We start from the raw sequence: 26,609 nt of genomic DNA on the forward strand, positions 1-26,609 counted from the left end.
GAAGCCTCCCAGTTCTCTGGGACCACCCTATAGGACAGACCCATCAGGGATTCCGCCCATCTGCTTCCCTTGATAGCTTTAGTTTTCTAATTAGGTCCTACAACATTTATGTGTGACATTTAAAATCAGTTTCATTAATTAAGCCTTTTAGGGAACAGGGTTCATTTGCATAATTTACAGCACAAACATGAAAACAAAACAAGCAGTCCTTTTGACAAACAAGTTCCTTAACTTATCTTCAAGTTAATCTTTGCCTCCTACCCATACAGGAGAATTATGTATCTCTTCTGTCCAACAAAAGTACCCGGTCCAAATCACATGGCACCATAATTTCCATCCTTTATCTAGAATAGGATCTTCCAACATCTCCAGATGTTGGGTGTAATATTTCCACAACAAAATATTAAAAGACCTTGGATCCCGCGCAAAAGCAGCCCAAAGTAAATCTCCCGCAACCAAGAAACACTGGCCTAAGTGCTCCATCCTCGTGTACTAACAAACACCCACCCCCGCGTTGTGCATAGGAAACTATGGCTCAAAAATCATAGTCTACTGCGGGAATACCCTTTCATGGGAAAAAGGATAATGGTTAATTTGCAAAAAAAAAAATAATAACTCCCTCTCCTTCACCCGTTGCATGGTAGGGAGAGAGAGAGAGGGAGTATGTGTTGGAGTTTGGAGGGGCATGGGGAGGAGGGCATGCAACCTGCCACTTGTGTGGCCACCCCCCCCTCCTTCACCCCATACAAACCCCCCTCCCAAGCTTGGGAGGGGCATGGTGGTGCTACCCGTTGTGAAGGAGCTGCTTGCCGTCGTCCTGTTGCCACCGCCACACTGCCTGCGTCGCTAGGCTGTTGCCGCTGTCAACGTCTTCACCATCATCATCATCGTCGTCGTCGTCATCTTCATCATCCTCACCAACACATGTCATCTCCCTGTTTATCCAGAAGGTTGAGAAGCTTCTATTGAAGCTTCTCTAGGCCAAGTTCATCCATGCTTCCCTGTTTTTATTAGACTGTGTCTTGCAAGGCCCGTTTCCTGTGCAGGGAAGGAGATCTTGGGCAGTAGTGACTTCTAATGCGTAAGAGAGCCAAGGGGGAGTTCGCTGAGCTGAGTTTACTCCATCAATAGCTCCTAAGGAGAAGTCGAGAGGAGCGCATGCGGGAGCTTCCACCCAAAGTACGAGAGTGGACAACACCCCAATATTGAATGCCTAGGTTCTGAATAATATTTCCGCATGGAAAGGATGCATAAAGCATGTCTAAATTTATGTAGGGAAACTTAAAAGCATTGGAAAATTCATATACTTGTTCGATTTACAAAGTTCAGTTGCATGACAAGCACTTGCATTTCCATGGTCAAGGGTAGACGCATTTTGGAACGTATGTTGCATAAGTCATAAGTTGAAATTGTGCAAAGACGTCCTTGTTGCATCACGCAAAGGATAGGGCGTATAACACATAATGCACTTATGTAATAATTTCCTGGTTGTGACTCGTGTATAAGATAATCGTAGATGGACATTACATGATGTCTGAATAGTTGCAATGCATGGAAAAGATTTATGAACTTTGCAAATCGCATGCGATGGTAGTTACATTCTAGGTTGGGTAAAGTGATAAAGGAAGGATTAAATCAATAATGTATTCATTGGCATTTGATCATGAAAGAATGATACATCCATGCATGGAGTTCTTTTATCAAAGTCCGAATTCGGGAAAGGATGCATCTTCATTAAAATACTAAGCTTGAATTTGATGTATAAAACGTAGGGTTTATAAGAATAGCTCTGAATGTCAATCAATATCACATAGGGCAAGGGAAAGAAAGATCACTATAGATCCTATAGTTGCATAAAGGCAAAAGGGTCTATGGTCTTGAAATTGCATATTTGCATGGAATGATACATCTCATACATCTTGCAATTACTTACATCTCTAGGGAAAGTACTTGCAAGTTTAGAAGAAAGTATTTGCACTCTAGGGGAAGGATCACCTTTAATCGTAAGATAATTAGATCAATTAGGTAAATCGCATGTAATTGTGTAACTCACATGAGATTCATAAATGCGTGAATAGTTAGCGTATGAGGAATACCTCAATGTGCTGGGTTAGGTTAAGTTATATTAAAATTCTGCCTAGTATTGCACTTAGGGTGTCGATTTAATATTTCCAATCTTAAAGGCCCTACCCACATTCTCAAAATGTTAGGATTAATCACTCGTGCAAGAATGATCTAGGGTTTTCACCCTAAGGATCAGTTAACCAAATACTAGACTTCCATAAGGAATTTCGGGACCCTAGGGCCAAAACGTTTATCAAGCCTAGTAGGGTTAGGGTTTTGGATTGGGTCAATAGGACTCCCAAACCCCATATCTTGATCAAAGGCATTCTTGATCAAGAAATACCGTATGATGAGAGATATAAATCCCACAAGTAAGGTATTGACACCTATCTCGTGCAACTAGCGGCAACGTCATATTCTCTTGTGTGTATATCACAAAATAGTACTACTACACCTTAGACTGAGTTTGGTGAGTTCTAATTGCAAGTCAAATTTCCTAGGAATTGAGTAGTCGTCCTGCTTCAACACTCTTCCTTGGAGACTGATTTTTCAAGCTAGGGTAGTTATGAATTGCTATGAAAGCAATTGACCAACCAAGTTAGGGCGACGAGGTTGCCCAGGATTTACTGACTATAATTTAAAGAAACCTAAGGTAGAGACAATTTGGTTCAACAGGGTATAAATCCTAACCCAAGGAAAAAGGGTAAATAAGCAACTTAGCTTACAAAACCCTTGGGATCTTGCCAAGTTGTGAATGATCCAAGTTTGAATGCTAGGAGTATTCGTGAGGAAGGAATTATACCTTAGCAGTTGGCCATGCGAACGACCACTCGAATGCTCGTGATTGTACACTTAGGTGCACTGTTTGTACTTCTTTACTCAAGAAATTAATTCAAGAAAAATAACTAATGCTTCAAGTTAAAAGCTTGGATGGAGAGGTAGTATCAGTTACCTCCGACTGTCTGCCTAACCCTATCCAAGGGGGTTGTTAGCCATGCCAGATACGTGGACCAAACCCCTGCAAGAGGTCTCTCTGTGGGTGCTACTTGGAGCAGGAGGACGCTTAGGTGCCAGCGGAGGCTCTGGCCATAAATTCCTTGCCTTCGGATCCTGCATAGGAGGTCGACGTGACTCGAGATAGGATCTCGAGGCCCGTATACTAGTCAACAGGAAGAACTTGGAATAGTGATCCCTAAGGATTGCTGGGATAGCCTTCGGGCAGGTTATTTGATGTGTTCCAAAAACTATGATAAATAAAGATCAAATGTTGAAAAAGGAACTTGCTTGACATTGTTTTTTTGTGTCAATGTTTAAGTTATGTGAAGGAACCAGTGTTTAATTGGTTAATTAAGGAAGTTGTTTTTGCTTGTCAAACTAAATGTGGTAGATAATTAGATAACTAAGCAACCCGAGGAAAGTGCGGTGGATGTGACCTTTGGTCCGTCCTACGGAAGGGTGGTCCCAGTTGGTTGGGAACTTTTCTCAAAGGATTTGACAGCAAGGTAACAATGACCTAGAATCAATAGAGCTAGAGTCCCAATTTATGTTGTTTTAGGGAAACGGAATTGGGACTATGCCTTATGGGCAGAGAGGTCGAGCTTTGCATCCCTCTCGTTTCCCATTCTCCTTGAACCAAGTGCAGTATAAATCCACTTCAACCCTAATGTTCTGCGCATACTGGTTCGTCTGGGGATCGATGCTAGCTATCTCCTAGGAACTTGACTATTTAGAAAACCATGATTCAGGTCGGTCCTAAGTGGGAATGGCGAGGTGCTTCCGTTTCGTGCCAGACTCGGGAAGACCTTGATCTCAAACCCCGTGACATTCCTTGTGAGTGCCAAGCAGTGCTTTCTAGAGTCTCTTCGTGATGGGCTGCTAAGACGTGTCCTACAAGTGGATAGGGGGACACGTTATAGTTGGTATTAGAGCGAACCACCAGGATCTAATATTTACAAGGGAACTTAAGGAGGGGAAGTAGAGCGATGTTGCCACTAAGAACATTTCCTTACTTACTTATGGATGTTCCAAGTTATGTTTATGACTGCAATGCATGCTTTGGATTATCGACGGAGACTAAGCATGATGAATATTCTAGACCGTATCTACAATCCATCACCCCTGTACGTGGAATGGAGATGGATGGGTGAATCAGGAATATATTACATAACAGCCCACCCACTTGCGTACCTTCAAACCAACTTGAAGAGAATCAAGTGGATGGAAGATTTAAAGATCATGAAGCTATTCATCTTTGTCGAGGCTCACGCAAACGCAACCCTACATGTCGGCGGTCGGAAGGTCAAACAGAACAAGTATGTGTACAAGGAAGTGACTCGAGTAATCCCTGCCGACAAAATGAAGGTGCTAGGACGTTATGAGATGAATGGGTATCAAAGGAAGGGATACCCCAAGCTTCCTATGACCTATCGATTCCTAAAAATCCATGATGCCACTCCATATTATTACTCAGTCTCGGTAGTCAAATGTAACACAATCCTATTTTCGCCACACTGATGTATCAGCTTGTTCTACCTTCCCAAAATAAATGTACTCAAAAGGGCTATGCCCACATGAATGAATAAGATTTTTATCACTTTCTGTCATGGTTGTAAGTGTTGGTAAAGTAGTTAAGTGATTAGGTCGCTTGGTTGAAAGCTGAACTGGGCATATTAGTATAATGTGAGAAACGTTTAGCAAGTTTTTAACGTAAAGAATCTTATTGCCCATGCACAACCTCAAGTGCAGATTCCCAGTCTGACCCTTGCACTAAGTACGGCTATAATTCAAGAGAAGAAGTTCCTTCTCAAACAAATCAAGCCACCTAAATTTGATGGTAAGGGAAGGACCATCCAAACTGACGCCGAGGTCTGGACCGAATGGAGGATTATTTCAAGGCAGCAAGAACTGCACCCGCTAACCAAGCTATGCTCACCATAATGAAACTTACCGACGAAGCAAGACTTTGGTGGAAACAATGGTGTAGAGACCAAGGGATCTCGGAAGGGTCAATTACTTGGGAGAAGCTTAAAAAAGCTGTGCGAGGGAGATATCTACCACCTGCCTACCGCACACAGAAGATGAACGAAATCTATGAATTAAAGCAGCTTGGACTATCCCTGGATGCATATTATTCAAAGTTCATCTCTGTCTTAAAGTATGTGCCACAAATGGATATGACACAATAGGTGTCAAAGTTTTGTGCTAGGTTAAATCCACCCATAAACACCCGCTTATTGAAATTATTGTATTCTATATTATCTAGACTAGTAAATCAAGTCTATCCCTTGTCTCCTAAGAAAAGACCAAATACTTGTGCCCATTGAATGGGATCCATGAGGTTGTTAACCTTGCACACCTGCTCAAACTGCTCAATGAAACTATAGTAGGGATCATTGTCTCCTCGATATTTATCGAGTTTCTTGGCAACTATGGATATCTTTGTTTGGCTCTTGGTATTTGGGGTGACTCCAAACCTAGCTAGCAATGATTTTACCAAGATAGCTCCACTTTTCTCTATGCTAGTGTTGTCTAGAAATTGCCTCGAACACCATATTGGGGAATATGGAAATTTTCCATAAGTTTGGGACATGTGGTCAAATATTTGGATTTGTCATAACTTGAACACTATAACTCCAAATCAAGCACTCTATAGCTCAATAGATTCCATTTTTCAACCACTTTCCAATGATAGGTCATATCATATGGTTTTGAGAAACTTATGAGCATGTTATCCAGGTGCCACCTTTTTAGTATTCAAAAAATGAGAATTGGGAGATTCTCAAACTCACTAATATTGTGTTCTTGTGAGAGTTTCCTTGTGAGAGTAGCTCGCTCACTATAAGATCTGTTTCTAAGTCTCTCTCCCTATTGGCATTTCCTCTCACTTTCTTTCTACCTGAGATGGCTAGGATCTTGTGAATATTGTTGAGCTCTCTCTCTTGGTGTGAACTCTGAGCCTATTGCTCCTAGTTATAGCTTGCTACGCGCTATAGTGTGATCCTTCCTAGCCTCTTCTCCTCCTTAGGATCGGCTATGAGCTATAGGTCTTCCATGATGTGTTATCATTGTCTATTGATCCTATTGTGTGATAAGTCACCGGATGTCATCCCACTACGTTAAGGGGAAGGTCAAGGTTGAGGTCATTCTTGTTCAAACTCGTACTTGCCATGGTGGTTGTCTCTTGACCCATTAGTATTTCTATGAGATTGACTAGGTTGGCTAAAGGTGTTGAGATATCGAGCTCCACTCCTGATATGCCAGGGTGACCGTTGTGTATTTATGTCACCGACTTGTCAGTTGCAGATGCAGTTGGTACACCACCCATGAATAATAGCTACATGATAGCTATCCTTATCTACTCTAGTTCGTGGCTCAGTTAGTATGCCACCTTAGTTAGTTGAGTTTGGTTTGAGACCCATATATAGGGTTCTTCTATTTCTTTGTATGAGTTTTTTTGGCTTACACAACTAAGAAGAGGAAAACTGTTTTCAGCCTCCACCCTTGTGTGTATTCCCCCATTGTGCAAGCAAGAAAGCTTCAAGTGAGACTCCTTCCTTCTCTCCCACAATCTTGACATGGTATCAGAGCCTTGTTCGTGGTAAGGAGCTCAAGAAAGCAAGCCAAGCTCGCAGTGTTCTGGTAAGAGGAGCAGTGTTGCTTTCATTTTCTATTTTGGGAGCAGATCTCTACAGGCAGCACAGTCGGAAATTGCAAGAGTGCATTGTCTCAGGTTGAGACGCCCTTCGCGGTGAAGCAAGAGGGCAGTATATTTCGGGGCCTGTTTTGGAGGCGGAAGTTTTGTGCATGCACTCAGGAAAAGGCCCAGTTTTATGCTGTGCAGCCACTGTTCTACAAGTCGGTGAAAAGTTACTGTAGAAATTGCATCGTATGCTTGTGCACTGAGACATTGGGAGTTACAGAATCATCCCTGTAGCCTGTTGATGCAAAATCGTCACTAGGAAGTGACTGTGTGGTCAAATACCACTTTCGTCAGTTTTGCAGATTTGCCCTTGTGAGGGTGAAGCTGTGTTTTTTGCAGTGACAGAATTTTTTGCAGTGTTCTGTAATGGCATCTGATTCTCTTTCACAGATTGTCACTGAAAAGCTTGACAAGAACAACTTCCAAGCTTGGAAGTTTAGAATGACAAATTTCCTTATGGGAAAAGGATATTGGGAATTTGTTGCAGGAAATGAAGAAGAACCAGTTCTTCCTGATGTTCCCAATCAACAGCAAATGCAGGCATTTAAAGCATGGCATGAGAGAGCCAGGAAAGTTATGTATTGGCTATCTATCAGCATTTCAGACTCTATGATTGTGCATATTCAAGATGCAAGTACGCCAAAGGAGGCATGGGATACTTTGTCAAAAACGTATAGCACAAATACGCAAGCCAGGAAAATGCAGCTCAAGCAAGAGTTGCATAATGTGCAAAGAGAAAGTATGAGCATCAATGACTACCACATGAAGGTGAAGATGATTGCAGATGCACTTGCTTCCATTGGGTCGCCAGTGGAAGATGATGATTTAGTTTCTGTGACCTTGAATGGTCTAGGAAAGGATTATGCACAATTTCGGACATCCATTTCAGTTCGTGAAAGATTTCCTGATTTTGAGGAGTTGATTGCTCTTCTGATTTCTGAGGAGCAGAGAAATGGTGGTGCATCTTCTTCAGGAGGAACTTCAAAAGAAGATGTCTTCTACTCAAATGCTAGAAGAGGTAGAGGCAGAGGTAGAGGAGGCCGATTTGGAGACCGTGGCAGAAATCAGAATATGCAGCAAACTCAAGAAAACCAGTCCTATGGAGGAGGACGTGGTAACTCTAGAGGCAGGGGGAGCCAAAGAGGTCGTGGTGGATAGAAAAGAGGCCAAAATGCAAACAGTAATGTTGAATGCTACTACTGTGGTAAAATGGGTCATATGGCTAAAGACTGCTATAAAAAGTAGAATGACATCATGAATGGAAAACTGCAACAAGGGAATTATGCATCTTCTAGTAGACCCCTGATGACAGAAATGAGCATTTGTTTATGGTGCAGCACATTGGGAGAGCTGCGTTATTTCTTGGGCATTGAGGTGATTAGATCACCAAGTGGGATACAGCTCTTGCAGAGGCAGTATGGATTGGACATGCTGTCCAAATATGGGATGACAGGCTGTAAGCCTATTTCAGTTCCTTTGGAGCAGAATGTGAAGCTGAGCGCAGATGCAGGTGAGCTTCTGGAAGACCCTACTATGTACAGACGCATAGTAGGAAGCTTGATTTATATGACTATTACCAAGCCAGATTTGAGCTATGATGTTGGATTGGTAAGTCAGTTTATGCAGGCTCCAAGGAAATCGCATTTGGATGCGGCTAGATGCATACTCAGGTATGTGAAGTCCACATTGCAATATGGACTATTTTATGAGACTGGGGTTCAGATACAGTTGCATGGATACACTGATGCTGATTGGGCTGGTAGCATTTCTGATCGACGATCTACCAGTGGATATGTGTTCTCTTTTGGGAGTGCTGCAGTCACTTGGAGCAGGAAGAAATAGCCTACAGTTACCTTATCTAGCACAGAGGCTGAGTACAGGGGTGCAGCAATGGTTGCATGTGAGGTAGCTTGGTTGCATAAGCTACTTTATGATATGCATCAGTCTACAGATGGGCCAGTTGTCATTTATTGTGACAACATGAGTAGTATACACTTGGCAAATAACCCAGTCTATCATGCTAGAACAAAGCACATTGAGGTGCATTATCACTATGTGCGGGAGAGGGTTTTACTAAGTCTTATTGATCTAGTTTATGTCAGCACAGAGGATCAGGTAGCTGACATATTTACGAAGGCATTGGGTGCACAAAAGCTGCGCAAGTTCAGAGACCTGCTTGGTGTGCAGGAATTGGGATTGAGCTCGAGGGGGAGTGTTGAGATATCGAGCTCCACTCGTGATACGCCGGGGTGACCATTGTGTATTTATGTCACCGACCTGTCACAGATGCGGTTGGTACACCGCCCATGAATAATAGCTAGATGACAGCTATCCTTATCTACTCTAGTTTGTGGCTCAGTTAGTATGCCACCTTAGTTAGTTGAGTTTGGTTTGAGACCCATATATAGGGTTCTTTTATTTCTATGTACTTGAGTTCTTTTTGGCTTACACAACTAAGAAGAGGAAAACTGTTTTCAACCTCCACCTGTGTGTGTATTCCCCCATTGTGCAAGCAAGAAAGCTACAAGTGAGACTCCTTCCTTCTCTCCCACAATCTTGACACATCCGAGTGGTCAAACTCACAGTAGTCGGATGAGGGGTGCTCGTCGGAGTGTCCAAGTTTTCCATCTAAAGCCTGTGGGTTAGTCGTGGCCTAAAAGTGATCCAAGTCCTAGTGAAACTAGTCCAAGTGTCCAATTCCAAGTGAAATTATGGTGACTCGGCTGTCTAAGTCCAAGTGGACTTAACTATCCAAGTCCAAGTGGGATTAAAAATAGTTAGACATCCGAGGGATAGGAAGGATGCAGTCACTTGAGTCCTAGTAGGGGTGTTGTTTGAGTGGCAAAAAAACACGTCAAATGACAAAAATTTGACTAAAACAATTAAGTGTACTACTTATTGCTACACCTAGGGTTTTGACGTCATTTAATAACCATCAGGGAAGACGCAAAGCATACCTAAAACACACGAATGCGATGACACCATAGATTGTTGCTACTACTACTGCCCTCCTGACATGTGCCTCTCTCTCTTCTCTCAATAGCTCTCTCTCTCTCAATCTCTCAATGTCCAAATGAGCTCCCTCTTCCCCCTTTCTCGCCTTTTATTTCTTTTTTTTCTTCTCTATCCCTATTCTTTCCCAAGTATTCAAAATATTTTTTCCTTTCTTTCGTTGTTCCCTTGTTTCCCTACACATACATATATTTTTGTAACATTTCCCTCCCTCCCGTCATATGACCCCCCTAATTAAATGAAAAAAATATATAAAAAATAAAAGAATAAATGCCCCCTTTTTTTTCTCATGCCACTATAGCTGGTGGACAGAGGGGGGCTACCGTGTGATGACGTGCAAGAGCTCCAGAGCGGAGTGGGCAAGCTGTTGTGGATGACAGCTATCGTGTGATGATGTGTAGGAGCTCTAGCATGGCGAACAAAGTGGGGGAGTAGAAGGGGTGGCCGACAGTGGGTGGAGGACTAGACGACGTGGGGGGCGAAGGATTACTCCCTCTTCCCCCTCCACCATACGCAGCATGGCAGGTGGCCATCCACCTAGCTACCTTGATGAGAATAAGGGGGGGCTCCATACCATACCAATCCCCCCCCCCAATACACTATATAAAAGCCCTTAGAATTAACAAGGAGGAGGATTGGGGATCGTGATTCCTCCATGTTGTCTGACTAGAGAGAGTGTGAAGGAGAGAGTAAGAGAAAAGAGAGAGAGAGAGAGAGAGAGAAAGGGAAAGGGAGAGTAAGAGAAAAGAGAGAGAGAGAGAGAGAGAGGGAAAGGGAGAGTAAGAGATGAGAGAGAGAGAGAGATAGAGAGAGAGAGATTTTCCCTCTTTTAAGGCTTCCAAGCTTGCCCTTCTTTTTGCTACATGACCGCGGCCACGGGTAGCCCTAGCTTGGCAACAAAATTTCCCTTGACTACGTTCTTTGCCAAGTTTGGGACATTTGCTTTTGAAGTGCCTAGGTTCATTGCAGTGAAAAAAATGCAATCTTTGTTCACTTCTTTGAGTGGAGAAAAATTCACTAATTGCATTTTCACTCGACTTCTTCTATTGGCCTTAACTCTATCCTTGCACCCTTTTAATTTGAGCTTTCAACATCCCAAATTCTACTCCTTGTAAGACCAAGGTCTGGACTTCTTGGGCAATAGGTCCTACTCTTATCAATGCATCCTGCAAATCCGAAGGACCCATTGATTCCAACCAAGTGTTCATTGGTGGACTTCTCGGGCAATAGGTCCTACTCTTATCAATGCATCCTGTAAATCCAAAGGACGCATTGATTCCAACCGAGTGTTCATTGGTGGGTTCAGCCCATCACAGAACATCATGACTTGTTCGGGGATACTCATTGTCAGGGATTATTTCAACAAGGAAAAAAATTTCGAGTAGTATGCCTCTAGAGATAGGCCCAACTGTTTCAACTTGAAGAACTCATTCATCTTTTGAGTTCTATATGCAGGGGACATGTAACTTCCCTGCACTGCGTCCTTTAGTTTTTCCCAAGTTATTGTGCTTTTGGTGACTGCTTGATCTTTACACCAGTACTTCCACCACATCCTAGCTTTGTCACTGAGCTTGAGCTTGGCAATCATGGCTTGGTTCATAGGTGTTATTCCGATCACACTAAAATAATCCTTTATGGATTCAATTCATATTTTAGCATTGGCTTCAACAGTCATCCCTTTTCCATCAAATTCTGATGGTTTAATTTGTTTGAGAAGGCACTTCTTCTCTTGGGCCTCTGTCGGGCTTAGTGTGGAAATAGGATTTTGGTTCTATGCTTGGGGTTATATGTGGTTATCAATTTAAACTTTCCGTATTAGGATTACATTAACACTTCCTTATATAACTCAAATCAACGCGCACATATTTTCTATCACTACTATGCAACAATTTCAATGAACATAAAAGTCTTCTTTAACCATAGGGAAGTATAAGCCTCAAGTACAATTATTCAAGAATAGATCGAGATTGGCTGAGATGATTTTCTTTTCAGGAGTTACATCAATGCCAGGTTAATAATTCCCTATTGGATTCAGCTATAGGGATAGGATAGTAATATGGATTGGGGGAATGAATTCTCAGGAAGTGATAAGTCATGGGAGATTCAAGAAATCCCTGTTTTTAATAGCCATGAAGCTCATTTTTCCCCATTACTTTAATTCTATCCGCTGGTAAAATTTTAACCACCTCTTTGTAGATGTAGCAGTTATGATCTACTTGCTGGCGTCCCATGTGTAGGGTTGAGTTCACACAAGCCTCATGGAAGATGAACAACTTGATAATCTCCAAGTCCTCCAACCACTTTAGCCTCTTCAGATTTTTTTGAAGATAGGTGAGTCAAATGGCATCTATGTAGCAGTATCCCGTGCTTCCAAGTCCAATGCGTTTCCACATACAGCGATGAGGGGTTGTAGAGCCAATCCAGGATCCCCATCATGTCACATCATTTGTGATAGCTTGAAGATTTCATAGCTGTCATGAACGTGATATGAAATATGAGGAACCTACTCTATGCCTCATAAGTCTGTAAGTGGTAGCAATCCACGAGTTTTAAAAAAAACATTTTCTAATGAAAATATCACTTTGCTCTTTCCGATCTATCCTAATTGTTTTAGTCATTGGTCAGCTTTGATACCAACTGTGACTTACCCGTCTATTGGCTATCCAAGCACATTTTGGAAGTCCATTGAGAAACGAATCCAAGCATCTCCGCCTAGCACTCCCATGGAATGTCATAGGGTTTGTCACCTAGGGTTCCCCCAGTCCGCCTTGCAACATAATGTTGGCAACCAAACCCACTAGGATCGACCTGACACTTGAGTCCCTAGTGGTCAAGGTTTCTTGGATATTCCACTTTATGCAAAGTTACCCAATCCGAAGCATGTCCATACCCCACTTAGTTCAAGACAAGTAGAAACGAGAGGGATGCGTCGCTCCATCTCTCTGACCGTAGGGCATAACCCCAGTCTAGTCCCCAAAAACAGTTTGAATTCGGATATTAACCCGCAATCCCTAAACGTTGAACGTCAGCAAAATCTTGTGAGAAGCCTCCCAGTCCTCTGGAACCACCCTGCCGTAGGACAAACCCATCAGGGGTTCTGCCTATCCATTGCCCTCAATAGGAATACTTTAGTTACCTAATTAGCCCTATCACATTTATGTGCGACATGTAAAAGTAACTTCCTTAATTAAGCCTCTTACGGAACAAGGTTTGTTCACGTAATCTTATGGCACTAACACAAAAACAAATTCAAACAGGTTCCTTCGAAGTGAACTTAATATTAGCATTTTATCAAAGATATGAGTCTTGTTCAAAAGGAAAAATATCCACAATCCGTGAGGATGCACTTTATTTTCTCCAAGATTCTGCCTTGCACTAGTAACAAGGGACCTCGAGAATCTATCTCGAGTTGCGTGGATCATTTAAGTAGGACCGCGAGGCAAGGAATTTACAGCCAAAGTCCCCATGGCATCCAAGCATCCTCCTACATTCAAACCAACCCACGGAGAGACCTCTCATGGCGGGTTCAGTCCATGTTCCCGTCATGGCTATTTAAAACCCCCTTGGCTAGGGTTGGTGGCCAGCTAGGGTTGGTTTGGTGCGCCCTCCAAAAGTTCAACCTGATTCATTTTTCCCATTTCTTTTATGAGTTTGGGGTCACACAATCTTTTTACAAGTGGTGTTCCTAAATTTACAAGCACAAACAATGGTGGAAGTGAGTGCTCGAGGACATCTACTAAGGTGGGGTCTCTCTCTTGACACTTAGCATTCATCCTTCATGCCTTGGCAGCAATTTCCAATATCCTCCAAGGGTTAGGGAATACCTTTTTTTCGACCTTGCTCCTATGTGATAGGAGCAAGAAATTATGCAATTGGATCTATATCCGATAGCTCTTTGATGGTAGTTGTCCTAGCTTGCTAGCCTTTAGTCTAGGGTTCTGGTCTTGGAAAAACGACACCTGAATTTTATTGTATTAACATTGAGTTGTGTCATGGTCAACGGTGATATCATCAATGTTGTTTTGTCTTTATCGGGGCAAGATGTAGCATGGAGACCAATGAGTGTTTTACTTGTCTCCAAGTCCTCCTATGAATGTAATCAATAGTTTGGCTCATTTACTTTTAAACCTCAAATAAGTCCTATCCTTGCATATTTCAAACTCATCCTATTGAACTTCCCTGGGTGAATAAGTTTAGCACTTCACATGGGTTTCCTAGAAGGATCATTAGTGACCAGGACTCTCTCTTCACATCTCACTTCTAGAGAGGGATATTCAGGGCCATTGGGACTCAACTCTGTTTCAGTTAGCCTATCACTGTCAAACTGATGGCTAAACGGAGAGGGTCAACCAAGTCATTGAAGATATCCTTAGAGCTTATTGCTATCGCAAACCCAGGAAATGAATCCAATATCTACCATTAGTTGAGTTCGCCTACAATGTTTCCTACCAACAAAGCATTCAAATGACACCTTTTCAAGCATTGTATGGGCATGATTGATGTACTCCATTGAACTTTTCATATCCTACTTTAAGGGTAGAATCTTCTAAGGAAATGATCGAGGAAATGGATGAGCAGGTTAAGGCCATCACACAAGACATTAGAGCCGCCAAGGATAAGCAGAAAGCCTATGTAGATCTAAATAGACAAGAGCGACTCTTCAATCAAGGAGACATGGTTTTTATTTGTGTACATCCCAAGAGGAGTTCCCTATCATTGGGAGAATTCAAAAAACTAAGTCCAAGGTATTGTGGACCCCACATGATTCTCAAATGCCTAGGGCCCAATGCCTACAAACCTCAACTCCCTGAGAACCTAAAAGTTCACAATATATTTCATGTTAGCCTACTAAAGAAATATATATCCAATCCTAGCCATGTACTCAATGATCAACAAGTTGTAATGTCAAGCCAAGGAGTCCTTAAGCTATGACCAAATAGAATCCTAGGCACTCGAGATAAGAGATTGAGGAGTAGAACCCTCAAGGAGTACCTCATCCGTGGAAGGACTTTCCAGAAGAAGATGCCACATGGATTGATGAGAGTATCCTCAACCAACAATACCCCCAATTCCTTTCAAGATGAGGACATCTTGATTCCTTAACAGGGGAAGAATGTAACATTTCCCTCCCTCTTGCCGTATGATCCCCCTAATTAAATGATTTTTTTAAATACAAAAGAAAATAATAAACGCCTCCCCTTTTTTCCCCATGCTCTCAGCTGGCGGATGGAGGGGGGGCTGTCGTGTGATGACGTGCAGGAGCTCCAACTGGCAGACAAATTGGGCAAGCTATTGTGGACGGCACCTCCATGTGATGATGTTCAGGAGCTCCAAGATGGAGAATGGAGTGGGGATGCAATAGGGGTGGTTGACAATGGATGGGGGACTAGATAACGTGGGGGGGGGGGGGGACGTAATGATTACTCTCTCTTCCTTGTCCTCCATACGGAGCATGGCAGGCGGCCATCCACCTGGCCGCCCTGATGGGAATAAGGGGGAGGCTCCATACCATACAGATTTCCCCTCCCCCCTCCCCCCTCCCTTCCCCATACACTATATAAAGGCCCTTAGGATAACAAGGAGGAGGATTGGAGATCGTGATTCCTCCATGCTATATGACTAGAGAGAGAGTGAGGGAGAGAGTAAGAGAAAAGAGAGAGAGAGAGAGAGAGAGAGAGAGAGAGAGAGAGAGGGAGAGAGGGAAAGGGAGAGTAAGAGAAAAGACAAAGAGAGAGGGAAAGGGAGAGTAAGAGAAAAGAGAGAGAGAGAGAGAGAGAGAGAGACAGAGAGAGAGAGGGAAGGGGAGAGTAAGACGAGACACACACACACACACACACACACAGGGAATCCCTCTTTGAAGGCTTCCAAGCTTGCCCTTCTTTTTCCCCCCCTCGCTGAGAGGGTACTCGCGGACGGATTCTTTCCACAAGGAGTCAACTCTCTTGTAGCATGGGTGCATAGCCACAAAGCAAAAGCCAAAGTATGTGATGCCTCCCAAGTGAAGTAAGGTTCAATCAAGTGCAAATCCTGCTTCAACCGATGGAGCTGCAGGTCAAGGAACCGTGTCACTTGGTAACCAGGTGCGCCCCATAAATCCTACTTTGATGGGAACTCTTAAAAATGTAGTTCGACTTCATTGGCAAGGGAGAAGTATTCTGGCAAAAATTTATGATAACTAACCACCAATTAGATTGCATCATTCAAGCATGTTGGAAATTTCGTTTTACTACACTCTAGCATGACTTGGAACGAACAACTTGCACAAAAGATTTTGCATTTGTGCACACTGAATGGCAAGGACTTTATTGATTGAACTCATAGTGCATTAGATTTATGCACTAGCATCAGCATGCTTAAAAAGTAAAAGAATTTGAAAATTGGGTTATCCGGACGATAAAGCATATCCATCAATAAGTGAAAATTGTACTATTGCATCACGAAATTTGTGAAATTGGAAAGGTAGGAGTAAAAGCTTGAATCTAGTCCATGAGAATTGTGAGTTACTACAATAACGGTTAGGTGTGTTTAGGTCTTTACAATATTAAGCAGGCTATTAGGCTCCTATTAACCTTTAGAGAGATGTAGCGTGCACATGCTTTAGGCCTGATGACTTCGTGTTTCTCATACAAAAGAAAAATGCAAGCCTCTATTTATGATTTACGTAAGTGCATTGAAATGAATTCCCAAGAGTAGAACTTTTCTTTGCATCATTGTCTTAAGAAGGACTTGCATCTATATTGTGTGGTATCATGGACGGTTCAAGTTGCATTGCTAGGGATTCATCTTAAAGATAGTTATTAAACACACATATGAAGTGCTAAACGTATCTACCCAGGGAAATTCAATAGGATGAGTCCTAAATATGCAAGGATAGGGCTTAATCGGACTTATTTGAGGTTTAAAAGTAAATGAGCCAAACTATTGATTACATTCATAGGAGGACCTAGAGACCAGTAAAACGCTCATTGGTCTCTATGCTACATTTGGCCACAATAAAGACAAAAAAACCTTGATGATATCACCCTTAACCATGGCACAAATCAATGTTAATACAAGAAAATTCAGGTGTTGTTTTTTGGAGACCAGAACCTTGGACTAAAGGTTAGCAAGCTAGGACAGCTACCATCCGAGAACTATTGGATATAGATCCAATTGCATAATTGCTCGCTCCTATCACACATGAGCGAGGTCAGAAAGAAGGTATTCCCTAACCCTCGAAGGATATTGAAAATTGTTGGCAAGGCAAGAAGGACAAATGCTAAGGGTCAAGAGAGGGACTCCACCTTAGCAAATATCCCAAACACTCACTTGCACCATTGTTTGTGCTTGTAAATTTAGGAACACCACTTGTAAAAGGATTGTTTGACCCCAAACTCATAAAAGAAATGGGAATAATGAATTAAGTTGAACTTTTGGAGGGTGTGCCAAAACACCCCCAGCTGATCGCCAACCCTAGCCAAGGGGGTTCTAAATAGCCGTGATGGGAACGTGGACCAAACCCACCACGAGAGGTCTCTCCGTAGATTGATTTGAATGTACGAGGACGCTTGGATATCGGGGGAGGGGGGGCTCTGGTTGTAAATTCCCTACCTCCGCGTCCTGCCAACTTCACATTGGACAATACATTATTCTATGGTGCAAGCATACCATTGGACTTGCATGGTTATGCCATGGATAAGTTACTCCTGAATAAATGTGTGCATCACGTGGGTTCAAAATAAGGTGCGCATGGCACTGCATTTAAACGTGGATTCTGTGGAAGCTGTATAAACAAACTCTCCAAAGCAATTATGTAGTTTAGGTTTGGCCATAAAATTTTGATATATAGTGCATTCTCAATCAATTCACCCTCATATGTACTATGCTTGACATTAACATCCAAAGGTATAGAAATAGATTTGCAATCAACCATATTATACTTCTTTAATATATCAAACATATATTGTCTCTCTAATAATCATATGTCCTCTAGAGTATTGATTATCTCTATGTCAAGAAAATAAGGCAGCTTTTCCAAATCCTTCATCTCAAATTCAATATTCAGGAGACACTTCACATGGTCAATCTTTGTCTTATTATTTTTCAAAATGATCAAATCATCCACATATAGTAATGACCACAATATATGCATCACTCTTGCATACATAGGGTGAGTAATCAGTCTCTGCTTTATGGAATCCAATGTTGACATACCATACCATGGGTGCTTACTTTAGCCCCCATATAAGGTCTTATAAAGCAAGCAACATAATCTAGATCACTCTCATCTCCATAACCATGTGGTAGCTCCTCATAAACTTCCTCTTGGAACTCCTTCTACAAGAAGGCATTCTTTACATCCATTTGATGTATGATCCAACCATTTGATGCATCCACTCCTATGACAGCCATTACAGTGGCCATTTTAGCCACTAGAGTAAAAGTATTCTTGTAATCAACACCATGACTCTGTGCATACCCTTTGGAAACCAATTTTGTCTTATAGAACTCAATAGATCCATTTGACTTATGCTTGGCCTTCTAAATCCATTCACAACTAATAGCTTTCTTGCCTTCAAGTAAAGGCACCAACTCCCATGTGTCATTATCCTTAAGTACAACCATTTATTCATCCATACAAAAATCCCAATACTAATTATCCATTGTATCCTCAAAACAAGTGGGTTCCACATCTTGCATAACCTTAGCCATGTATGTATAGTGATGAGCTACATAGTTATCATATGCCAATCACTTCATTGGCTTGTTATCATATGTCAATCACTACATTCTCTTTCTTACTCTACCTGACCTATGTAGACTTGGAACACTACCAAGTGATTTAACATCCTCTTGTGTCTTTTTCACACGAGGTGTTTTAAGAGAAGAAGAGAAATCCAAGCCAAGGTTCTTCTTATCAAGTAGAAATATAGAAATCAAGCCTACAAAATCCAAGATATAATCCCTTATATTCATAGATGACGTCAAGCTATTGTAATAATCTCTAGGTCCATCTAAGTATACATGCACAATATCATCATAATAAACTACCATACTCATAGATCCAAGAGCTTCCATAAAACTCTTGATCTTCAAGGATTAATCATTAATGGACAAGTTTCCTATTTTCACTTAGTTAGCTTTAACTTGAGTTGTAGCTTCACTACAAGGATTTAAACCTATAGCGACGGCGGGTAGCGATGCAGGTAGCGGCATTGCTATTTGTGTCGCTATTTGCATCACATTTGCGATGCAAATAGCGACGCCCCACAGGGAAAAAAATAGGCTGAAACCGAGGGCAGGTTCATTTAGTGCATTTTCGTCGATCGTTTTAAGAGGGAGAGTGAGAGAGAGAGCGACCGTCGTGAGAGAGGGAGAGGAAGAAGGCTTGCCGCCGCCGCCGCCGCCTTCGTTTGCGAAGGAGAGGAGGATCCTTCATCGCGAAGAGGAGCTGCCAAACCCTTGCCATATCTCATCGGTGAATCCATTCTCTCCCTCTTTTTCTTGTTTAGGGTTTAATTCTCTTTCTCTTTTGCTTGTTTAGGAGAGAAAATGAGAGAGAAAGAGAGGGAGAGGGAGAGGGACGGAGAGAGAGAGAAAGAGAGAGGGAGAGAAAGAGAAAGAGAAAGAGAAAGAGAAAGAGAAAGAGAGGGAGGGGGAGGGGGAGGAAATGAGAGAGGGAGAGAAAGAGAAAGAGAAAGAGAGGGAGAGGGAGAGGGAGAGGGAGAGGGAGAGGGAGTGCATTCTCTCTCTCCCTCTCCCTTTTTCTTTTATAATTTGTGTATATATATTGAGAGAGGGAGAGTAAATGAGAGAGAAAGAGAGGGGGAGGGAGGGGGAGGGGGAGGGGGAGGGAGGGAGAGGGAGAGGGAGAGGGAGGAAATGGAAGAGGGAGGGGGATGAATTGAGAGAACGAGAGAGAGGGAGAGAAAGAGAAAGAGAAAGAGAAAGAGAAAGAGAGGGAGGGGGAGGGGGGAGGAAACAAGAGAGGGAGAGAAAGAGAAAGAGAGGGAGAGGGAGAGGGATGGGAGGAAATGAGAGAGGGAGAGGGAGGGAGAGTGCATTGTCTCTCTCCCTCTCCCTTTTGCTTTTATAATTTGTGTATATATATTGAGAGAGGGAGAGGAAATGAGAGAGAAAGAGAGGGAGAGGGAGGAAATAGGGGAGGGAGGAAGAGGGGGAGGAAGGGAGAGTGAGAAGGAGGAAATGGAAGAGGGAGGGGGATGAAATGAGAGAGGGAGAGTGTATTCTCTCTCTTATTTATTTAATTTTTGTATATTTTGTATATAATGTGAGAGGGAGAAGAAATGAGGGAGAGGGAGAGGGAGAAAGAGAGTGAAATTAAAGAGAGGGAGAGGGAGGAAATGGGAGAGGGAGGGGGAGGAAATGAGAGAGAAAGAGAGGAAGAGAGAGAGGGAATGAGAGGGAGAGAGGGAATGAGAGAGGGAGAGTGTATTCTCTCTCTTTTTTATTTATTTTTTGTATAATTTGTATGTAATGAGAGAGGGAAAAGAAATTAGGGAGAGGGAGAGGGAGAAAGAGAGGAAAATTAAAGAGAGGGAGAGGGAGGGGGAGAGGAAATGAGAGAGGAAGAGGGAGGAAGAGAGAGAAAATGAGAGAGGGAGAGGGAAGAAATGAGAGGAGAGGAAGAGAGCCAAAGGAAATGAGAGAGGGAGAGGAGAAAGAAAAAAAGAGAGAATGAGAGGAGAGAGAAAAAGATATAAGATCTTAAACATAATAGGCAAATAGAGCAAGAGAGGGTATGGCCCCTGCACGACATTCGCATCTATGCATGACATCAACCGCGATTGGCCCCTGCAGCGTGAGGCCTCCTCTGTGCCCTACTGCAAAACGCAGACCAGCTTGCTATACCGTCGCATCTCCTCGCCTTCGACATCCACATTGATATCGTCTGCAAACTGATGGGACCTAAAATGGGCCGGCACTGGCTCATGCACTAGCCGGACCTCTATCATGAGCTCAACAACCCCACGGCCTCGCCGCTAGGAGCATGGATGACACATACATCATCTTTCTAAACATCTTGCGTTTGTATCACGTCTCCTAGTCCAACTCTAACCCAATTAACACTCCTCAGAGGGAGTCCCAACACATTGCCAAATAGCACGAAGTACAAACATAGGAGGTCCTCCCACGGTTGACTGCCGCTACCTCACTGCGACTCTCCTACACCTTGGGGATTGGCCCTTCGATGCATCGCTAAACATATATAACACAACATCGCACATATTTCCACTCAAGATACCAATTGATCATATCCAGGAATGTACCATACCTCACTTTACTTTCCCCTTAGACCCAACGCCTAGCCTACAGCTTGGACAACCTTACTCACTCAACGTTGGTCATGTCTCTAGAAAGCAATTGCCATGCATCCAGGAGGTATTATCTAATACCCTTTATCATTTTATGCTTCATGCAAATTGTAAATGTCCACGTGCTCAAACACTTAAGAAAATCAGCATTGTGCACATGTGGAAAACATTTCTTTCAATGATTTTAACTATTGCTTGTATGCGGCATTGCATGAACCTAGCACCAAGAAACCCTCATGCTACTAGGTTCTTAATCTTTAATTATCAACCAACCTAAATGGTATGCATAAAAACCAGCAAGCTTTTCATCATTTCATTCAGCATTTAAACACCTTTCATACACTATACCCCCTCACCCGTTTAGGTTGTGCATCGTTGATCGGTTTAGGGTTCATTTTCCACATTTGTATTGTATGAAAAGCCAGAAAAACTCACTAAAACATAGAGATAGGGCTGAACTGAGGCTAAACCTCATACTTCAAACCCCCCCATACATTCACAAACATGGTTCTTATTTTTCCTTAATTTTCAACACTCAAAATCCATTTTTTCCCTATTTTTCTTGTGTTTTTCCTATTTTGCTTGTATTTTTTGCAATATTAAATGACTGAAAATACAAAATGAGTTGTGGGTTGTGGCCCTTAGGTTGATTTGCAGCAAAAACACAAATTTAGTTGGTGTATCTTATTACATTTTTCATTTATATCTCAAAAACACCCAATTTCACGTATTTTACGGATTTTACACTATTAATTTCATCCACAACACTTATGATTTTCTGATTTTCTGACTTCAAACAATTGGAAGACATTGCAAACAACATTATAATGCATAATCATCCCATGGGAACAAATATTCATGAAGCAAATTGCATAAAAACACCATTTTTCTCTATGAAAAGTATATTACCGTTCTTTGCGGGTTGCGGGTTTCTATTTGACGTGCCTCATGACTGATTTCCAGCCATCATTTCAGTCCGGAATCAGCAATTTATCTTCATCCTACATCGCGGAGCAATCCCCCTTCGATTGGGCAAGCATCTGTCCATCCTTCTTCATCTTCTTCTCTTCCCACATGAATCTGCCCTTAGAAGAGAGAGAGAGAGAGGAGAGAGAAAGACTGATTTTCTCTCTCTCTCTACAGTCCACCATTCTACGCATGAAGGACAGCGATACGAGGCCGAGAGAACAAGGATTTCAGCTCTGGCTTCAGATAGTATGGGTGTATTTCAGTGCCCAAGGCCCTCCTCCTCTCCACGTCGCTCTGCGCCCCCCCTCCATGCTTTTTTTTTTCCAGCCGCGAAAAAAACAGCCCCCCCCCATTCGCGTTGAATTTGGGGCCCAAAGGCGCCCCCAAAGGGTGGCACCCTTTCATTTCTCCTTTGACTGGACGGTTTTTGGCCTAACTCTAGTGTCCGGCGTCCGTTTTATAGTCCGAAAATTTCTGTGAGCTCGTCTTGAGGTCCCGCACTGGCTGCCAATTCCTGTGACTCGTACTAGCGCACAAAAAAATTACTAAAAATCTAGAAGTGTTGTATGGGCGTCCTTAGAACACTTTGACGCTTAAAATCGTCCTAGATTGAGCCGCCGCCTTTGACGTTGAATATTTTTCCCTTGATATTCATACTTTTTAGCTATTTTTAAGCACTTCTCGGCATCAAAATTCCGCTCTCATTGGCAACCACGGGATAGGGCGACTCAGCTCGTCGAATTCCACACCAGATCTGCACAAAAACAACCAAAGGAAGCATCAAGTTGATACAAAACAAATATACCATAAAACTCAACACAATGCTCACCCTACCCCCTGACAGAACCAAGGCATGACATCCACAAGGAGTAGGCCTAACATAATCTGATAAAAGTCCGAAGCTAGTCACGAACCAACTGCTCCAACACGGCCAAACTAAAAAGAACTATCAAAGAGGTTGCCCTAAGTGGTGGTCTGAACTACTTACCTAGCTAAGGACAACACAACTAGGAGTTCCTACTAGGCGAGGACTCCTATAGCCTGATCAAGAAGTATTTTCTTGTAGCACATTTCTTCTTTGAGGGTTTTTATGGTTCATGCATGGGCATGTAAAAAGGAGGGAGCTGAGCGTAGTGACCCAAGGAGAACATGGCATCGGCCTCAGGACTTATCTTGGTACCCAAGAACCTACCAAGCCCTCGCAAGGCGACACTTAATCCTTTTTTTACGCTCACTTTTATTTTCGCTCCAACCTTCCTTATTTTCTTCTTTTCTAGCAAGAAGCCACCCCCAGGAAGACAAGGCATCGGCCTCGGGTCTGACTCGTCCCCAAGAACCTACCAGGCCTTCACAAGGCAATGATCATCTGTGTATACATTTTCATTTATTTACTTCTCTATTTTTAGAGGGATTAGAACCCCTTTTTACACACCTTTGTATTTATTTATTTTCTTGAAGATATTCAGGGTTTTATCTCCCTTTATCATCATTATTTTTCTTCTGGAAGGCTTCTCTAACTGCCTCACAACTAACAAGAACTCCTAGAACGGCTGCCTAGCAGGCTAGCAGAACAGGGTCACTAGGACTCCCTTCTAAAACAGGTCTTTCAATGCTTGACAATGTCTTGACAAGAGGCAATGACTACTCAGACCTCCCTCAAACATACTAAACCGAAACCTCGGGATTTCATGTCTTGGACGCCGGTCCCCAATAAGAAACGAAAAACCCCCCTTAACAAGTACACAAACACATATGACATAACAACCACAGTACTCATAAAGGAAAGATATCACCTGGATAGGGCCACAAGAAGCTCCCACGCAACAAAAGGCTCCTTCCAAGCGCTTCTTCAAACCTGTCTAGCACAGAACTCAAACAAGAAACCATTAACCGCACCTGCACTAAACAGACAACTGGCCCTCTTGGCCTAATGAAATAAAGCACTTCATGACAAAACTGGAACGGCCCTCTTGGCCTAACGAAATAAAACCAAATAGCACCTAAACACCCTTCCCTGGAAGAATCCAGATATATAATAAGAGGCTCCCTCCAAGGAGGAAAAACAGGCTTGTAGCCCTAAACTAAATGCATAAGGTTATGACCCATCCCTCCTGCATAGATAGCAAGAGGCGTACGCATAATATGTTGTCTAATTAACCTATGGGTCCCAGATAATAATGGTAGATTGGTCTCAGCTACTCTTTGCATCACCCATATCAACCATTGTCTGCCATATATGGCATGTTTTGATAACATACCCCACAAGAGATCGGGTCCTATTTCATCATTGATAACAATATCTAGATTAGGACCACAATTAAAGAAGAGGTCTTCTTCATAAGCAAGATTGACTAATGAATCCCCAAACTGGTTCCAGTAACGTGGAATCAGCTGAAAAGACACTCTCTTAAACTCCTCAAGTAGGGCCATAGCAGTCCGATGATACATACAAAGAATGGGATTCCGCACTGTGTATATCCCATCTAGCTGATTCAGGATCAACAGGGAATCCCCTTTTACTAACAATCGACGAATACCACCTTGCTTGGAAATATATAGTCCCATAATCAAGGCTTTATACTCCGCCATATTGTTAGTGAATCCTACCCCAAGATAAGTAGCTAACTTCATCGTAACTCTTCGTCGGGGGTCTCGGATTACTACTCCAACACTTCCTTTTCTATTAGGGCCCCTGGACGCTCTGTCAAAATATAATGCATACGTCCACAATGGGTTTACACAACCGGCCATCATGAACTCCTCTATTCGTAATTATGGTAATCAAAGTTTAGCATGTTGAGAGGATGAACTGACGGCTCCATCCCACCTTCTGCATTGAACTCAACAGGGATACTCGTCAACAGTCGTAAGCAATGATGGCAGAAAACTTTGATCTCCCACACAAAATTTCTGTCTTCTCGCTCAATCACTTTATATCCTTTGCTCCACCAAATGAGTTTCCCCTGATGGTATCTCTACTCCAGATATGGGTGCTCCAAATAAGGGATTAACCGACCCATCAACCGTCTTTTAAGCTCTTTTCTGCAGGTCCCAAATCATCCCCAAGATGAACTTGCAATGCATTTTCCTTGTATTAGCATGCTTAGAAGTAATAAGGTTTAATCTTATTAAGATTAATCTTATTTTTAAACTCTACTCCCTGTAGATCAACTAATAGGGCCGTAGACCTATTCTTCCCTAACCTGACGACTTTGTAGGGGCCATCCCATTTAGGTTTCAATTTCCCTGGGAACAGCTCCCTACGCGCATCATAATAAAAAACCAGTTGTCCTTTCTTAAAGGTATACTTCTTTGCTTTCAGGTCATGCAACTGTTTCATACGACGTTTAGCCACCTCTTGGTGTAATAAGCTTTGCAACTTGATTTCATCTAGGTGTGCTAAGGTTGTAAATCACTCTAATAGGGCGTCCTATTACCCAAAGAATGGTTTATTGCGAATCTAATGGTCGGTAACTCAATTTCTAAGGGTAAAACGCACTCTTAACCATAAACTAGTTTGAACGGCGTGTGGCCAGTGGCTCGCTTAAAAGTGGTATTATATGCCCATACTGCCACATACAGCTTCTTATCCCAGTCGGGTTTCTTTTCAGATACGACTTTCGATAGGATACCCATAAGCTGCTTGTTGGTACTTTCAACCTGTCCATTTTCCTGTAGATTATAAGGGGTCGTTTTATTGTGCTTGATTTGCCAAGCCTCAGTCAAGCTTTTGATCACCTTATTCAGGAAATGGGTTCCACGATCCGATACTAATTCTTTTGGTGGACCAAAACGGCATATTATCTGCTCTAAAAGGAAACTAGTAGTTTCTTTAGCATCATCTTTCCTTGTTGCATGTGCTTATGACCACTTTGTGAAGTAGTTAGTTGCTACAATAATATACCTCTTTTGCGCAGTCGACGACGGAGTAATAGGACCCACAAAGTCTATTCCCCACTTCTCAAATGGAAGTATCGCCATAATAGGGGTGAGTGGTATTTTCATATTCTCTCGACTATCATGTCGTTGACAAATATCGCATCTCTTAACATACACGAACGCATCCTAGAAGATGGCAGGCCACCAGTAACCTGCTCTTAAAGCCTTTTGTGCTGTAAGCCGTCCAGCAAAATGGCCTCCGCAAGCGGAATCATGGCACTCTTCCAAAATGAATGGCACCTCGTCAGGCATCACACATCGGCGATAGATGTCATCAACCCCTTGCCGATATAATGTACCTGCGATCAAGGCAAACTTTAATGCTTGCTGCTTAATTTTCCTTCTCTCAGCTTTAGATAGTTCAGATCCAGCCTCTCCTGTCAATAAATAATGTGTTATTGCAGCGTACCAAGAGGGAATAGATGTCGTATATATCTTAAATAACAACTCCATGTCACTACCTTCAGCCAACCACAGATTCTTTCGGCTCCCCAAAGTCCACAAGACATTCCACGATGCCTTGTAACCTTGGTGGCTACTCCTAATTTCATAATCAAACTCTTGTAAAGTGATTAACCACTTCGCTAGACGATCAGGCGGCTGCAGCTTAT

Source organism: Lygodium microphyllum, chromosome 27 (assembly GCF_053477565.2).
Source record: "Lygodium microphyllum isolate KBCC chromosome 27, Lygodium_microphyllum_v1.1.10, whole genome shotgun sequence".
Taxonomy (NCBI): domain Eukaryota; kingdom Viridiplantae; phylum Streptophyta; class Polypodiopsida; order Schizaeales; family Lygodiaceae; genus Lygodium; species Lygodium microphyllum.